This window comes from Buteo buteo, chromosome 13, assembly GCF_964188355.1.
Source record: "Buteo buteo chromosome 13, bButBut1.hap1.1, whole genome shotgun sequence".
Taxonomy (NCBI): Eukaryota; Metazoa; Chordata; class Aves; order Accipitriformes; family Accipitridae; genus Buteo; species Buteo buteo.
Window position 1 is genome coordinate 28,826,675 of NC_134183.1, and position 16,851 is coordinate 28,843,525.

Below are 16,851 nucleotides of genomic sequence, written 5' to 3' on the forward strand. Positions count from 1 at the left end.
TAGTTAGCCAACCGTTAGCCTACTCGGTCAGCCCTCCCAGCCACGGCTGGATCCAGCCCAGCGCTCCCACCCCAGACTGCCACTACGGGACATACCCATTGTTCCCAGCTAATTGCTTTCTCCTGTACAGAAGCTGACTTCCTTTGAACTGCAGTACAATGTGACACCAAGCATCACATTGCCTCCTACCTCACTCTCCTGTGGCGTGTAGCAACCTGATACAGCTACAACCAAGAGAAATGCATGTGGCTGTTAAAGTCAACATGACTTTCCCGAGTTTTATGAGAGCGTTGAACAGAGAAACGCTGATGTGATGTGGTCTTGCATGAGCCTTCGCTGTTGTTTGAATTAATGAGACTGGTCTTCTTCCTTGCTTTCAGACAAGCTAAACTGTATTAAACACTTTATGAAGAAATAACACAGTGCAATGGGGTAAGCTTTCTGTAGACTCAGAAACGTGGGAGAAAAAGCAAGGTAAATCTTAGTCTAAAGCTAAAACTTAGCTTCCTCTGAGCTCTAGCTGGGCTGACCAAGTTCTGTTGGAGGCGGTTTGTTTCGGTTCTCTGCCTTACCCCTGTAGCTCGTTAACTCCCAGGCTTTCTCAGTTTCTCCTCGGGTGCATTCCCTGTGCAGACAGCCACTTGGTGGTGAGGCTCCCTCCGGACTTTCAAGTCTTAACATCTCCAAGTCATCCTTGAGCAACTCTTCCTTCTGGTTGCTTTCACTGCCCTCCTAGTCCCTTGCTTGGCTGCAGCATGTCAGGATGCAAATTAATATCCCATTGTCCAGCACTTTCCTTGGGCTCTGGTGATGTATTTGCGATGTGAAAGCAGCTGGAGCATTCAGAGTTCCTCCCAGCAGCAAGCCTTACCCCACCAGGGCACCATGGTGTAACTCGGCAGTGTCCTGCCTGCACCCCAGCCTGCTCTGGCATGCACAGGTGAGATGAAGGCATTTTCATTGCAAGTCCTAGTTCGGTGGGGTTTTGGGAGTTTGTTTTGAAGGATTATAACACAGGGTTATTACATGGTTGTACTGTGAGTTGTTCTTCTCCCAGCAAAAGAACAAATGCTGCTGCAAGTCACTGCCTCCGCAGGGTAAATAGCTTGCAGATGGGCCCACAGTCTTTTGAGATCCATTTGTATCTCACAGTTCATATGACATGCATCAAGAGTTGGTATTCATTCAAGAGGGAGTGTTTCTTCCTAGCTTGCGTCCCTTTTGTGTGTCTCTATGCAAATCCATGACTATACTCTCTAATCAAGGAAATTCTGGGGATTACCTGGTGTGCTCTAGGTGATTCAAAGCAAATTTTTCATTTTGGTATTGCTTTGTTTTTAGGCTGGGGTTGTGGGTTTTTTTTCTGTTTGTTTGGGGTTTTGTTTGTTTGTTTTTAAAAGCAAAAATAAATTTGCCCCATTTTCTGTGAAAGACAGTAGCAATGGAAGTTCCTTACATAAGAAACTTGTTCCAGCTTCTTCCTAATAAGGATGAATTGAGATGCACAGAATAATGTTTTGCCACTTGGGTAGGGAGTGCTTGGACAATATTCTTATAGTAAATATGAGCAACAAGCAACCTTAACCTTGTGAATGAAATTGAAAAAGCAAGAAGAAATCTGTGTGTCTGTAGCACTACTGGCCTCCCCCCGGACAGTTCTGGGTCATCAAGTCTGGGCAGCATTTTTCTCTCCAGCCTCTGCAAGATGACCTGGCTCCATGGCTTCAGCACTCAACTCTTCTAAGGCTGGTTGTATGGAAGTTCTTAGTCAACCATGTGCTGTCTGTCCAGCTGGATGTGTCCGATCTTAAGATGCGCTGAGCTAGGGTTTGGTGTTGCTGGTGCTTTCAGATACTAGCAGATTAATGTTAGGGTCCTCATTCTGTATTCTGGTATGTACGTATGCTACTATTCAGGGTTTACACTGTGTTAAATTAATTTCGTCATGAATTATCCCCAAGTGCTTCAATATCTCTCATGAAAGTTGATTTGAAAGCAAAAATGAATTCATATCTTCAGAGGGACAGGAATCAAGGCAAATAACTTGCTGAATTAAAGTATTTACCAAGGAACCAAGATACGAAGGTGCTAATCCTGTTTGACGTCAATTTGTTGTGTCACTTTATCTAAACTGAGTTTCTGATATCTCTGTTTCCTTCTGTTAAAGCTGGGACACTGCTGCTGCTGGGGCTCCAGAGAAACCCTGCTGGGCTGGATGGCATTGCCCATTAAGAAGGTTGTCAGAAACAGTTAAGTCCTGTACAAAGCAGCAGTTGATCCCTCTACCTAACACACATCACCACGTGAAAATCAGGGCATATTGGTGGAAAGGATTTGTTTATGCATGCATTGTGTATGCTTGAAGGAGACAGAGCAACAGAGAAAAGAGAGAGGGGGCAGAAAAGTAATCACAGCTGTAGCAGGAGTTCAAAGAGTTATTCTGGAATGGCTGTCCCACTAAAACTATTTCTGATTAACTTGTTTTATAAACATATTCTAGGTTGAGTGTTTTTTTATTGTGGGTTAGCTTAATGTATTTCCAAAGGGATTTTTGCTCTAGAACAGCAGTCTCTGTAGCATTCATCAAAAACAGCTATTTCACTTTAAAATTGTAGTATTCCTCAATTTGAATTAACTTCCCCCAAAAAAAGAGAGAAGTTCTGGGGTTAATTGGTAAATCCCAGGAAGAAAATTGGTGCAAAGAACCCAACTGCTGCTACTGCGTTCCTTTAGCATGCAGGGAAACAGGACTTTGCATGTTTCTAGTAAATAAGTCCACTCACTGATTTTAAGTTTTAAAGTAAAATTAAATTCTCACAGAGTTACTTTATTGCTTTGAAGGGTGACCTGAAAATATTTTTTTTTAAAAAAAGGGAAGAGAGTAATTTTTACCAGTTTCACTCCTGCCTCATTTTAATAGGAGGTGTACTTAGATCTATTTCACTTGGGAGTAAACCTGGATAGAAAAGTTACTGAACAGAGGAAGACAGAGACATTTAGAGGCAATTCAAGGGCAAGAACAGTGGATTTCCATATTTCTTCTCACATAGAGTGGTTGGGGCCTAGAGCACTGCTGCTTCATCATCTGCTTATTAATGTAAGTTTTAAACTTCCTCTTTGCTCTCAATGAGTGGATCCCATTGGATTTATGAGCCTGGATTCCACGGATTAAAATTGTGTATGTATTAATTTTATGAAAGTTAATGGCCATAAAATAAGACAGTTGCATAAATAATTTCATTAGAATAAGTCCTTTGTAGTAATGTTTGTCTCTGCTCAAATGCAGAAGACTTAAGAGTTGGTAAGATGATTTTCAACAACATTCAATGAATTCGTGGAGTCTTCAGTCCCCTGCTTGAACTACCACATATTTTATAAATAATTACCCGTGGACATGGTCTGTTAGAACAAGCAGCGTTCCTGCTGCGCTCTACTTATGCTGAAAGATGTAATAACTCCAGAGTGGTTATGTTATGGCTGTTGACAGCTGCAGAGGATCCTTTTTCTCTCGGTGTCCCTACAGTGATCATCTTTAGTCAGCATTGCAAATAATCTACTGGCAATGCTAGTCTTCGTAACCCGAAGCAAACAAAGGGAAACAGAAATACAAAGCAGGCAGGATGTCCTGCTTCTTACAGAAACGCACCAGGAGACTTGAAAATGTCCTGAATCTTTTCTCTCCAGTGAAATAAAAAACCCTGCATGGTCAAATAGCTGATTAAGAAGTTGGTATTTTCTGATGATAGATGTCTGTGCCCTGGTGAGGAAACCCAGTTCCTGTCTGATTTGTTTGCTGGTTAGACATGGTGGTGGGGGTTTTTTTACTTCTGTTTGTATAGGATTTTTTTTAATAGCCCTGCAGAGAACCGATGTGCTTTAACTGGAGCTATGTGTCATCAACCAAACTGCCAACTCCAGTTTGATTCTTGATTGTGGATGATCAGGGCTGAAGTCAGAATAAATGGGAGAGATTTTGTCTTCCCCCAGTGCTGTTTGCCATGTGCTGTGGCAAATAACTCTCCCTAAAGGGAACTATCTTGGGCCAAATACTACATTTGATAGCTATAGCTGGCATTATGTTCCCTCAGCAAAGCCCTGGCTGTGGGACAAAGGGAGTTGCAGAGCATGAGACCCTTGATCTCTGCATGCAAAGAATACAAAATGCCTTATGAACTTGGCCAGGGATCCTATTAGCTGTCCCCCCAGCAGCGCCCTTTCGTGTAAGATATTTGACCATGAGGGTGGAATCTCAACCATAAGGTCTCTTTGCCCATTATAAAACTACCCAAATGTCAGGATCAGACACTCCTTTTTGCTCAGAGAGCAGGTAAGAGAGATCCAGTGATATTTGTGTTGTTTTAAATGTAAAGCTATCCACGGAGAGCCTTTAGATAGCTTACCAAGCCAGCCTGGACCTTCTGATTCCACCCATCCTCAGAGTGGGGGCACCTGCTGTAAAACCTAGTTACAATTTAAGTGTTAGAGATAAACAGACATGCAAGTTTGAACCTTCAAACTGAAACTGTGAAGCAAGTCCTGTGGCCTGGGGAAATCAAGGTAAATGATCGCAGAGGGTTCTCCAGTCTTACACTCCCGTCCTCTGTGGAAGCAACATTGGCTTTGGCTTCAAGATGTGGCTAGCAGTATGAGGCAGTCTTAAAACCATTGAAATGCTTCACAGCTATCAATCAGATTGGTTAAACTGAGACTTTGTGAACGATGGGGTTTTTTTCTGGTGAAAAACATAAATGTGTTGTTCTTACTGAATACTAAAGTCAGCCTACAAGTAGGTATCAGTTACTACCAAGAAAAACAAATAGAAATGTGATCCAGAGAGAGAGGCAGTTCTGGGTTGAAGCTTAAGAACAAATAGAAAGCTCTGATCTGGAAGTTCATAATTTTTCACAAATAATCTGAGCTATGCCTTCCTATCGCTTCCCTCATCTGAAAATGTGTTACATGAGATATGTTTGTAACTACCTTTACTGCGGAGCCTATGTATTTTTGGGAAATGTGTCTCTTGCAGTGTGCTTCGTGAGCCTTACCTGGTGAAGAGTAGGGGGGTGGGAAGCCAAGAGATGTGGCAGTCAATGGCAAGTGGTGCAGGTAGATGAGGCTCTCCAGCTCTTGCTGCCATTTCTTCTGGAGGGATGTAGACTGCAATAGGGAGGGCTGTGATTTCTGTGTGGTTGGTAGTGTAGCTTTTGCATCTGATGCAACAGGAGGCTATTTCAAGATGGGCATATAAAAATGTTGGTGGGTGGGGTCTGGGACAATGGCTGGCAGTGAAGGGGCTGCTCGTGCTTGGTGGGCATGTGGGAGGACAGTGAAGTGGCGTCAAATTTAAAGCTGCTTTTGATCCCTTATAATGAATTTTCATAATGTTAGATATTTATTGGTTTTCTTTTTTTAAACTCTTTTTTTTTTTCCCCCAGCTTTGTATTATCATGGTGTTTTAATGTTCTGCTATGTAACTGGGTGTATACAACAGTGATTAGTTTGGGAATTTCTTCAGATCTTTAGGGATGCCACAGTTTTTTCCTTGACAATATAATAATATATGAGAGCCCATCTTGGATCCAGACTGTGGTAATTAGCTTGTTTTGGTATGAAGTTGTTCTAACAGTGCTTTGAAGCTATGCCAGCTGACAAAGCCCTTCAACTCAGCTAGGGCCATGCGAGATGCTGAGAACTGCAGGTTACTTTTATTGATGTTAGTCTCTAAAACCACGCATGGCAAATGTCGCAGACAGCAGAGATCCAGCTGGATTCTGTGGGTTCAAAGACCATATCAAGAAGTGCTGTGTAAACACTGCATTTTTGTAAAAATATTCCAGATCAGTCTTCTTCCAGAAGGCAATATGAGTGAATAAGCTAGGCAACAATGGTCCAAATAAAAGAAATGATAAAACTCATCTGTGCAGTGAATGTGAGGTTGATTAATTCTTACCTAAATCAGACATTGATAGGCTCTGTTTTTATTTTCTTTTGACTATAACTGCTCCTGTGATGACGAAAAAGCTGGATTATCTCCAAAAGCATACATCTTTCAGAGGCTTTGAATAGTTACTTCAAACTTATTTTTAAAGAAGTCTAGAAGGATGCTGCTCAGAAGATACTTTACATAGAAAAAATTATACTTGGAAAAGGCAGTGCAGAGGGGTTAGGAGCCAAACCTAATGAAACAGTCCAAGAACAGGATTCCTGAATTATCAGATGCATTTGTCTGTATGCATGCTTCTAAGAGTCTTTCAGAAATGACTTCAAGATTTAAGTCCTTGTAGTAATGCAAGTCTTTGCTAACACTTCAGCTTTATTTCCTTTATTTATTATTTGTAACATACGGCTTTCTTTACTATGGATGCTTTCTCCTTGTAAGTAAGTAACACCCCATAAGCACTGAAAATTATATCTTTAAATGAAAATATAATATCCCATGCTTGTCCTAAAGAACAAACAGCTATAGCACAACATACTGTTTACCTCTCTGGGTTTGAGACAACAAAGCTGCAAAAGAGCTCTGATGTTAACAGTGGCTACAGTTGAATACAAGTAGTTTTTAAGACTGCTGCTTTCTTGTCTTTTATTATATGACCGCTTATCTTTATTTACATTATGTTTCTTCAGAAAAGTTTGACCTTAATAGTCAGCATTCGTCTCCTCAAAATGTTGTAAAAAGTACCTACCAGCTCCTTCTCACATCAGTGACTCTAGAAGCCGTGTTACTGTTTAGTATAGCCATCAGCCACTAGCTGAACTGGTATGGAGATCTTCACCCAAATGCCAGTAAGATCACGATGAGAGATTGCTGTGGCTGTTCTTCATCATGTTTGACCACCACCACAACCCACAGTGAGGCTATAGCTTGCATGAGATCAGCTCATGGAAGAAAACCAGCTGCCGTGGCAGACAAAGAGCATTCTCGGGGACAGAAGAAAGCATTCTGAAGAGTCTTAAGACAAGGTGTGGTGTCCTTGGTTGAACACCATCTGCATTTCGGGAGTACTGTGGGATTTCACAGTGCTGCTAAGCTTTCTCACAATAGCACCCACTCGTCACTCTTCCCAGTACCTCGGATTGGCATGAAGTCTTGGGTCATTTAATCATTTTGACAAAACATTCCCACAAATGGGAAGAGAGCTATGAAGTCATATAGTTCAATGTCTGCCGGGCATTTTTCAGTTAGGTCTAATAACAAGATTCCATCCCCACTCTAAGCAGGAGACTTCTGTCTAGACGTGTCCTTTCTTCCACCTACAAGTTTTATCTGAGGGGAAGCCGGACATTTTGCACATTTGTTGGGATTCTTGGATGTCTGGAAATCCAGGGTGTGCAAGTGCTTACCCGGGTTTCAGTGTTTTCTGGCTGCTTTGGACCTCTTGTACCTTTCTGGCAGAGACAGGCTACAGGTATTAAATCTGATACATTTGGTATGTCAGCCATTTTGCACTTTTGCAAAATGTGCAAATGCATTCTCAGTAGGTTGGGTACCTCCCAAACACACTGGTGCTTTGAGGCAAGTTATGCCTCAAAAAGACAAGGAAAGTGAGCTGCAGGTGCCTTGCTCTCTCTGACAAAAAGAGTGTTGGGTACAGGTGAGGTGAAAATAGAGGATTTTACTAGCTCCACAGATAGCATTCTTCTGTCGTGCACCTTTGTCTGTGGTCCAGTCCTGGTCTTCTCCAACATCTCCAAGGGAATGATGAAACCTGCCACTGAATTCTTCCCGATTTCATCCTCTTCTCCTGCTCTTTCCTTGATGTCCCATATGGGCCAGTGTCAGAAACAGGTTTAGGCTAGATTAACTGTTGGTCTGATCCAGTCTGACCCACTACGGTGGTTCTCTTCTTCTTAAAGAGTGCTGTTAACACCATAGCCTTTGCTCTTGCGCTGGAAGTCCTCGCTTGTTCGTATTGTAACACTTGAAAGCTGGGAGGATTTGGGAGGCAGGGTTTCTTTAATGTGAACCTAACCCTGCAGAAACTAATGGGTGCAAATGGCCCCACAGAGTAAACAGGACTTGAGAGGACTGCTAGGAGGAGAGGGCAGCAGGAGCGAGAGTTTGCCTGGCGTAACAGCACTGGGCACCAGAGACTGCATATTTTGGGGATTCAGCTCTCAAAGCCTGCTGCTATAGGAGGTACTCTGCAATTATATAGTCTGGCGCCTTTGGGCTTTAAGAAAAAAATGTGATTCTCTTAACACCTTTTCGTTACACTGTTCCTACTGCCTCCTGTCACGCAAAATCTATCCAGCTGGTGCTGGGCAGGCGCTGCCATTCCAGCTTTCCCATCTCCACTGCTTCGGTGTGCGCTCTCCCTGACTTGCTCCGCTCTGCAGGTTTTGCACAGAGATCCAGGGCTGTTTGCTGGCTCTTGAGCTGCTTGTGCTGGTTTTAGCTGGGATGGAGTTATTTTCTTCACAGTAGCTTGTATGGGGCTGTGTTTTGGATTTGTGCTGGAAACAGTGTTGATAACACAGGGATGTTTTAGTTACTGCTGAGCAGTGCTTACACAGAGGCAAGGCCTTTTCTGCTTCACAGTGGAAAATTCTTCTACAAGCATTACTTACAGGAAGCGAATGAACATCTCCTTTAAATGGTCTGGCCACACGGGGAGGAAACGGGTCATTTTGTGAAGTATACTGTTTACCGGATAGCCAATGGACTGTCTCCAAAATATATACTTAGCCCAAAGGAAGAAAAATATCTGAGGTGATTCAGTTTTTATGTCAGTGTTTAAATATTATGTAGTTCATAGCTAATGAAAATGTGCATTTTTATGTGGGCTAAAAACATCCTATCCTGTACCAGGAAACTGGTAAAACCAAGTTTTAAATTTCCTTAAGTAAAAAATCCTGGATGTGTATGGTTTGCCAAGATTTATTTTACTGTAACACTTTATAGCTTCATTATAATGGTTTGTGGTAGGGGTATGAAAGAACGGTAAAGTCTCCCAGTGATACTGATAAATTTTGTACTTGTTTGACTCAGTAATTCTAACACAGCAGCCAGCTCAAGGCTGGAGCACGATCTTGGTTTTATGCAAGGCTGGTTTCATGATGTCTTCATTTATAATTACAGTTTCTGCCAGCGTCTCTTCGGTATTTTTGGTCCAACCTCAGGCTGAAGGGAAAGTGCTTCATTCCCTAACCCAGGAGACGTGAGTAAGCGTGTTGACATGGATTCGGTGCAAGATTAGTGCTGCTTTGGCTTCAGATTATCTAGATCAGACACTATCCTGTAATGCGATACTCGTTCATCCAAATTCAAAACATTGTAGTCTGGCAAAAACAAAACGCAGACGAACACAGTGTTTAATGAGGAGCTAAGGCCAATTTTTTGCCATGGCATGGGTACTGCACAGTTGCCAGGGAAGGCAACGACAAGTGAACATGTGTACATGAGTGCAGCACCGGGCTCTTGATGGTGCTTTTGGGGAAACTCTGCCTGTAAGCAGTACAGAAATGCCTGTAACATTCATTACGTGGGTGCTCATTGCTTCATACTGTTAAATAAGTATCTTCTTTTGATAACTGTCAAAAGTAAAACAAAATAGAAAAAAAAGCAGCAGAAATCTCTAGGTATAGAGGCTGAGCCCCATGAAAATGAACTGGATGTTTTGTGCTTCTCTAAAGGTTAGGAGTTGGTGAAACACCCAAGGGTCATCCAAAGCTTCATGGTCAACACTTGTAACTGTGTCAGAGCACAGAAAGGATCCTGCATGTGTCCGTGCCTCTGGATCAGCTCCATGATCTCTATCAGATTTGGCGTTATCAGTTACATGACTCCTCATGTTTCCAACAAGTAGGTGTTTGCACAGTGGACAAGAGCCTTCATTTTCAATCCAAAGCCATTCATCAGTCTGCTCCAGAGGTCAAATCTTCAAACAGTTTGGTAATTCTGCCATTGTCATCTTCATGTGATTCCAGCGCAAGCTGGTTATGACTTTTACTTGAAAGTATGTCCAGGACTACAGCAAACTCCTCTGAACTGTTTTGTTAAGCAAACTCCCATATCTCTAGACTTTGCTTAACAATTGCAAAATGGTTAGCCAGTTAATATTTATCCTATTGTTACTAAAACTCACAATTCAGTGTGTCTTACTTTAGAAAGCAGTATATATGTCAGTAGTAATTACGAGCTGTTCCTTGATTTACAGCCTCCCAAGCTAAATTAAAAGCAACTGTGGCTTGAGCTAAATGATTAAAGGATGTGTTTTCAAAGGCAGCCAACCCCTGAGAGATGCAGCTACATTCAGTTCCTATCACCTATCCTTTTGGATGGCAATTTAATTCCCAATTTACTATGGGATCTTTGTGAGTCCCTGGGGATATCTACCCACCTTAAAAATTTTCTTTTTTTTTTTTTTTTTTTTTCAAAGTCCTGCTTGAAATCTCCCAGCTGATGACTGTTTCAGTCTAGCATCTTGTGTGGATGACATGCAGAATGGCACAAACCACATCCTGTCTAGAGACTGCATCACTTCATCAACAGCAAAAAAACCAGCAGTGATCAAGGAGAAAACAGTTGTAGAGTTGTAGGTTTTACCAGGTTTTGAGAATTTTTTAGTACTCTGAGTTAGGATGTCTCAAAGGGACAAGATTTGTGTGAAGTTGTCTGCGAGACAGTGTGAGTAAGTCCAGGACATGATACAAAGGAGGGAAAGGTGGTTTTAATTTGTCTGCCCTGGCTCTGGATTGTTATGATCTGTGTGCAAGAGCCGCAGCTGGTGTCTGCCTCCTTTCAGCTCCTCAGGAGCTGTGCTGTCCCTCGTACCCCACAAAGCATCACAGCACCCTCCGTTGTTTTCCAGACCATGCGCGGTGCCTGCGAGACGTTGGGAGGTGCCAGCTGGGGACGTTAAAAAACTCCCTCCTTTTTGCATTGGGCAGGTCTCCATCGGCCAGAATCCCTCTCAAAATGCAGTAGCACGCTCTTGAGAGGGCTGCTAGTGGATGTAACACGCTGGACTGCCAGTGTGGCTTCAGTATAAAATTGGCTGGAAGTCCTTGTCACAAGGCCTTGTTTCCTAGTGTAGAAGGAGCAACTTTGGTCCAGTTTGGAGTAAGTCGGCTGCCAGCAGCCTGGCTGGAAGAGGTGATTCAGTGCGGCCAGCCGTACCCGACCACGCCGTTCCTGCACCGAAAAACTGGAAAAAATGACTTGCTTAATGGGATGCAGGCTCACGAGCTGAATCAGCCTCGGCAGGGTTTTTGTTGTTTCAACTGTTTCTTGTATTGAAATCTCCACTCCACGGCCATCTGTGAAGCCTGGCTGTGTACCAGTGGTGTCGAACCAGTGCTGATGATCAGTGTTAACTGGGGAGGGCAAGCCCTGCCCCTGGGCAGTGAGGGGAGGTGGAGAGGGGCAGGTTAAACCTCGACCCTTTGCTCTGGGGCGGCTCAGCCGAGGCCCTGGGCAGCAAAGCACAAACTGTGCATTTTTGTGGAGAGCAGAGAGACAGCGAGAGAGTGGCAGCTGTGTCAACCCACGCTGCGTGCTTAGTCTATTAAGGTTTTGTCTGTCAAATGCAAGCCGGCTCTGCTGCCTCCGAACATTGTTTACAGCCGCAGCCATTGCAGCCCTTTGTTCGGTGCAGGCAACTGTGTTGGGGCTGTGCTTGCTGGGGGGCTTTCAGGACCCTGTGGCTTGCAAAGGGAAATGCTTTTCAAACCTCCTCTTCCCCTGCCATGTAGAAACGGACACAGAGAGAAATGGGGATACAATCAGGGAGCGCCCCTTGCACTTGCCTCCCCAAGTTCCTGACTGCCTTTGCCTTGCCTAGATGCAGTGAAACTGTACTTCTGCATTACATAGCAGGGGACTATGCAAGGGGACTGCCACACTGGCGCAGATAAACAGCAGTGTAGCCGTTAAGACCTGGACAAGTGATTCTCCAGCCATGTTCAGCAGAGGCACAGCTACAGCTGAAATTCTGGCTCTGGGGTTTGCGTGCCAGAAAGTGGCAGATCACACTAGATAAAAGCAGCAAAAATAATAGTGGCAAACCCCGGCAAAAGTAACAGCAGCACTACTCCCCTGCCCCATATTCTGTATGGCACAACTGAAATAAGGGTTATCCAGCCAAAACTACAAAGAATTAAAGAGAGAGAGAACAGGCTTCAAGTGTGAAAGTGAGGGCCATACAAAAGGACCTGCGCCCCAGGTCCGTGGTGGATTGCACAAGAAGAAATGGGCTGAATCTGCAGTGAGAAGAGTTGGCGTGAGGCAGGAACAGCTTGGGGCTGGACTCCTGCCTTTCTGCTGCAGGGAATCCCATCTTCACAGTATGTGCAAAGCACTGAGTTCCTTTACCTGAGAAACGGGGATAACGATGCTTCCCTCCTTGCATGCATGTCTTCATCACACATGGGGGCCCTATGGGAAAGAACACTATGCAAATGTTAGGTATGAACCTGCGGGAGCAGGTCTGCAGCAGAAGAAATAATGGCTGGTTGCTTTTATCCCAGCAATCTGCTTGTTTCTGAATTACTTGAGTGCTGTAGAGGTGGAAGGGAGCTCAGCCAAGCATTGCACTTGAGCAGCAGCTTGTGTTTACGGTGTAAGGCTGTAGCTGGTGAGCATGTGCGTACATGAGGAGTGTGTGTGTGTGCGTGTGCCCAAGTCGATGGCACTCCCTGCACACACAGCAGATGCTCCCTGCATGTATAGCCGCACAAGCCTGGTGGCTGCATCTTGGAGAGCAAACAGAGAGCAGCCGGTGTTTTGTCTTGTGACTGTATCAGTGTGGCTGCTGGCATTTTCAGGCCTGTTTTAAAGCGTGGCAGAGGGTTGGTGCTGTATACAAGAAGAATTTGATTTTGCTGTCAGCAGGCTCCTGCACTGAGCTCCTCGGGGCCATGAGAATTTATGCAATCAACGTTGTCTCTCGTGCAAGTCTTGTGGATGGTAGCAATAAGGCCCAAAGCAGGCATGTGACTTGCCCTTCATCTCCCAGAGCCTCTTCAACCGCACACACAGGCAGCTTTATCAGCTCTTGAGACTCCATCGTGAGTCTCAAGACACTTGGTAGCTTGGCAAAGAGACAGCCGCAGTATTTCAGGGAAACCTGAGTATTTTTTTAAAGGGAGATGAGGAAGGAGGGATCTTTCTAGGTCCTGTGCTAGCAGAAAGAGATTTGAAATGTGAAGGGGTCATAATCTCTTTTTCATGCTGAGCATTGGTTTTAAGTTCAGATCTGTGCAAAGTTTCATACTGGTACTACTGCCTCTTCAAAAGCACCTAATTCAGAGTATTCCACTCCCAGGCATCATGCAAGACTAATGAACAGCAAGGAAATTACTGCTAAAAGAAGGGCCCTTCATTAGGCTTGTCTGGCAAGCTGAAGAAGGTCCTTTACCTGCCTCGTAGGCTGGCTGTGGGCTAGAGCAGTGTGACGGGAGAAGAAGGATGGTGTTGGCAAGAGGTCGGGAGGGACAGAACTACCACTCTGGGTTCCCTTGTAATTGCCACTGGTTTAGACAGCCAGCAGCACGCTTGCAGCAAGGTTTGTCTGTGGGGCTCAGTGCAGTCCTCACAAGGGGAGACTGCTCACCTATGCGTTTGCTCTCTGTCTTTACCTGGACGCTTGGGGTTGGCTCCAGCTCCCAGCAAAGCCCCTAAAGTCCTTTCAAGGTGGCTGGATTGAGTGCTTCTACCATTCTCTTCATGAGAGGATCTGAGCACCTCGGGTCTGAGGGAGTGCTGAGGTTTAAGCATTATGCCAGTGCCTCCAGTTTGTGCTTTTGCGGCATTTTATAAATAGCAGGAAATATGGTCATTTTCAGCGTGCTTTTCTAAAACCCTGATTACTCACCCTGCAGCGCAGCTTCTTCTGCAGTTAAGGCAGTCTCTAATTTCTAGTCTTGACAGCCTTGACCGTGACCTGGCTGGAGTCAGACCTCTCTGAGCACTGCAGGGCATCTTGGAAGCATGCTTCAGCACAGTTCTGCTTCTGCCTGGATCTGATGTGTGGAGGAGCTGAAAGCTTTCTGTGCAGATCGCTCATTGAAATGCAAGCCTCATCCCAGTAAAGCTTCTGTCTGCCAGCATCCCCTTTGACAAACTGATAATCCATGATAATAGAGAATTTTATCTCCATTCTTAAACATTGTCAGGCATGATTATTAATGTCTTCCTATTGCACAATAAACAACGCGGAGCCCTCAGCTTTTCTGAAAGCGGGAGGCATGCAAGTTACATCTGCACTGTGGGTGAGCTGTGCATTTGCTGCTTCTGCAATCAGCCAACAAACCCCTCCAGATTTCCGAGGCCAGACTGTTGCTGCTGGCAGCTTATCTCCTTACTCAACAGCAGAGCAGACTCTCAGGGTGAAAAGCTGGGCCTGTTGAAATCAGTGGCAAAGTCCTGCTTGTTTTACTTGAGTCAGGATTTCTCACTTGATTTCTTCATTTCTGAGTGGGCAGAGGAAAAAGTCCTTTCCTTTCTGAGTGCCTTTTTTGGAGCGCAGACTGTGTAGATATTCCGCTTTTGGTCATGCAGAAGGCGTGCAAGGTGTTAGAGGTCCTGCAGTCCTGCCCTGTCCCGAGTGAGCTGTGCTTGGGAAGGCAGGAGCAGGAGGACTGGGTCTGTCTGTGCTCTCCATGCATAGCACATGGCTTGCCAACTTAAATATAGTACCTGGTTTTCACCCCGTCAGGACTGAAACACATGTCAACAACATACCCTGAAGAATCCTGGTTAGGGTATAGGCCAGGAACTTCTCCTTTTGCATCCTTTGGTAACTTGTGTGACCGCCTCATCTGATTAGGCAAACAATTTGTTTAGTGCTGCTAGAATCAAATTCATAATTCTCTTTGCCAAGCATGAACTTCCCCACAGGTAGCCTTGACTTGTTCACAGTACATGTGTACAGTGCTACTCTTGTGCGTAATGAAAGTACAAAGGTTTGTGCCACCTTGCCAGCGGCTGTAGCAGGCAGTGATGCAGCTGAGGTCCACAACAGAGTCTATGAGAAATCCAGTGGCTGCAACCCGACTATATACATGTTTATGGTCAATTTTGAGTCAGAAAAAGCCCTGGAACTAGCAGTTCAAAGATGATTTCTGACCAAGTATAGATCGAATAGCCACTATGATAGATCTAATTGGGAATAGAAACTTATATAACTCTCAACTCCGTTGTTCGTAATGACGCACTAATGGCATGCACATTGCAAGGCGCTGTGGCAAGTACCTTGCTGCTTTCCAGAGAATACTCTGACCTGCCAACTGGCTGCCTCTGGCTTCTGCGAACAGAGCAAAGTCACAGGAGCCAACTGTCCCAGAGGGCAAAGACCCCATGCCTCACCTCTCAGGCACTGCAGCAGAATTGGCTTTTCTTTCACATTTCCAGAAACCTGCCCTGATTTGCTGTCTGAAGAGCAATGACACAAGCATTTATCTCATCTGCTATTTTTTGCTGAAGACCTCAACTGCGCCTAGGAATCCTTTTTGGTTGGGTGTTTTTTCTCCCCTTTACCTCCTAGAGACTTTTATGCACCTGGCCCCTTGTTCTTAGGACACCACCTTGATCACCAAGCACCTTACAGATAATTCTGGTTGTGTTGTTTCAAGGCATTTCCTCTTTCTCTCTCTCTTTTTGTGGTAAATGTTGGTAGAGGTCTGCTGAAACACTGGCTGAACTTCTAGTCCAGTATGAGTTTTTGCTTTTGGAGAAACCCTTCTAAGATGTCTTTTCTTGTGCTCCAGAAGTGCCTGTAACAAAATCCTAAGTAAGGTGGAGGTAGAAGGAATTCAGCTGTGAGTAACTGAACTTGCAGTGATGTGGGGCTTGCTGGTTTTGACCTGAATGCTGCCCCAGTGCCTACACACCTGTGCTGCACCTCTGTAGAGCTGACGTGTACTTGAGTCACTGTTAAAACCTGCTTCTGGCACAGCCTTTGTCAAACTTGATCAAATAAGGAAAAAATAGAGGTAGAGGACAGAGGCTGGCTTCTCTGCAGCTGAGACGTTGCTGGGCTCTAGACTGCAAGTGCAGACATTTTCTGACAGCCGTCTGCAGAGAGAGAATTTGGCAGCCCTGTTTACCAGTGCCACAGAACGTGGCACTGCTGGTTCGCATTTTATATTATTCACTTTTATACCATTAAAATAAGCAATGCCTCTGTGGAGATGACTCAGTTTGAAAAGGTGGCAGAAGGGTTCCCAGCTCTCCTCTCCATGCTGCGAGGGCCTGGTCTGTTCACCCCTATCCAGCTATTGCCAGAGGCTGGGCAGAGATCCCCAGGAGCTCAGCCCATGAAACCTGGGGCTTTTTGTGCCTCCTCCCGGGAACTGGTGCCGGTGCCGTGCCGTGCCGGCCGTCGGTGGCAGGCTCCCGATGCAGGTGAGATATTGGCCGTGAATCAGAAGGCAAGAAAGAGTGAATTATAAGGGAAATGGTTGCTCGCTCCTCTGTAGTACAGCCTGTTCAGCAACTGGAACAGCAAGGTCTGGTCTCTTGTCTCCAACCTCCCTGTGCAGGACAGAGAACACGCTCTGTTCCCACTCCCAGCGGGGAGGCAGGGATCTTCCCTGGCCGGGCAGGGCCGGGAGGGGTACTCCTGGGAGCTGCTGCCGGCTTTTCTCACCCCCACGGGGCAGCAGGGTGTGAGGGCCCTGCGCTTTCAGGCCGAGGACGTGAGGAGGATGGATCTTCGTTGGCGTTGCTCCTTGCCAGTGGAATTTATTTAGCAGTTGCAAGCCACGAGGGGCCCAGTCGTCCCTGGTGGAAGACTCTCGGGAGGCAGGGGGTCCCGCACAGAGCAATTCCTCCCCGTCCAGCCAGGAGGGCGCCAGGCCCGAGCTCCCCGAGACCAGCAGCCTGCCGAGGCGCTGCCTGTCCAGGCT

At 45.3% G+C, this 16,851-nt stretch overlaps 1 long non-coding RNA gene across 2 annotated transcripts in view; it reads left to right on the forward strand.

Annotated features, from left to right (window-relative positions):
- The window catches only part of LOC142038514 (uncharacterized), a 48,485-nt gene that overhangs the window by 16,992 nt on the left and 14,642 nt on the right, over positions 1-16,851 (forward strand). The window contains exon 1 of one of the 2 annotated variants that reach the window (XR_012652584.1): positions 9,088-9,161. The exons of the other annotated variant lie outside the window; for it this stretch is intronic. This is a non-coding gene — a long non-coding RNA (uncharacterized LOC142038514). Of the gene's footprint in view, positions 1-9,087; positions 9,162-16,851 lie in introns of those variants that run through there. 2 annotated transcript variants of the gene reach the window in all.